Source organism: Bison bison, unplaced genomic scaffold, assembly GCF_000754665.1.
Source record: "Bison bison bison isolate TAMUID 2011002044 unplaced genomic scaffold, Bison_UMD1.0 scf7180017864519, whole genome shotgun sequence".
NCBI lineage: Eukaryota > Metazoa > Chordata > Mammalia > Artiodactyla > Bovidae > Bison > Bison bison.
In genome coordinates this window covers 8,103,335-8,104,082 of record NW_011495072.1, presented here as the reverse complement: position 1 = coordinate 8,104,082, position 748 = coordinate 8,103,335, and the positions used below count along the sequence as shown (strand labels likewise).

The window sequence follows — 748 nt, the reverse complement described above, 5'->3', positions numbered from 1 at the left end:
GCCCTGTCCGCTCACACTCCGGAGTCTCTAACACCGACCCCCCTTCCCCCCCACAACCAAGAACTGACAATGAGTTTGGGGTTGAAGGGGCTGGGCAGTTTCCAGCGCGTTGTTTACACCAGGGCTTTATAGTTTAGATAAATCACGGAGAGAGGCATGAAAGACACCTGGGAATGAGGGGCTAGGCAGGAGAAACTGAGGCTGGAGAAGCGGTTGGGGCCAGACCCCAGGTGTACTCTGGAAGTCGGAAGATCCAGGGTTTTTCAAAAAAATTTTTAGGTCTCAGTAAGGGCCACCCTGTCTCCAGAAGCTCTACCTGCCAACCTAAGAAGCGCAGAGGGAAGGAGGGGGTCAGTTTCTACAGCTGCCAGCCCCCCAAGCCCTTCACAATTTACCACGCCTCCAGGCTGCTGGGGGGCTGACGGGGGGCGGGGAGGGGGAGGAAGGAAGGGAGCAGTGGGGAGGAGGAAGGGTGGAAAGGCGAAGGAGAGAAATGGCTCCGGGGCTCCCACTCTCTCAGCAGGACCCCCACCCTGGCCTCTGGTTCGGGGAAGCCGCCCAGCTGTTTCTGATTCTCTCGTACTCGCAGCCCCGCCCGAAGGGGTGGGGGACCGAAGCTTCGGGAGAGCTGGGAGAGACTGAGCTGTGCTGAACCCTAGCAGCAAAGGGCTGGGAGTTCGCGTCCGGCCCGCAGGTGTGCTTCTTGGTTTTGGTCATCGCCAGCCGGCAGGCGATGACCAAAACCAAG

General features: G+C 59.6%; 2 protein-coding genes across 2 annotated transcripts in view; one reads left to right on the top strand and one right to left on the bottom strand.

Annotated features, from left to right (window-relative positions):
* Window positions 1-748, bottom strand: part of ST7L (suppression of tumorigenicity 7 like) — a 144,308-nt gene that overhangs the window by 38,461 nt on the left and 105,099 nt on the right. The gene's annotated exons all lie outside the window — the stretch shown is intronic.
* WNT2B (wingless-type MMTV integration site family, member 2B) overlaps window positions 487-748 on the top strand; it is a 19,907-nt gene continuing 19,645 nt past the window's right edge. Inside the window, exon 1 of the mRNA XM_010830804.1 lies at window positions 487-694. The gene's annotated coding sequence lies outside the window, so the exon portion shown is untranslated. The remainder of the gene's footprint in view (window positions 695-748) is intronic.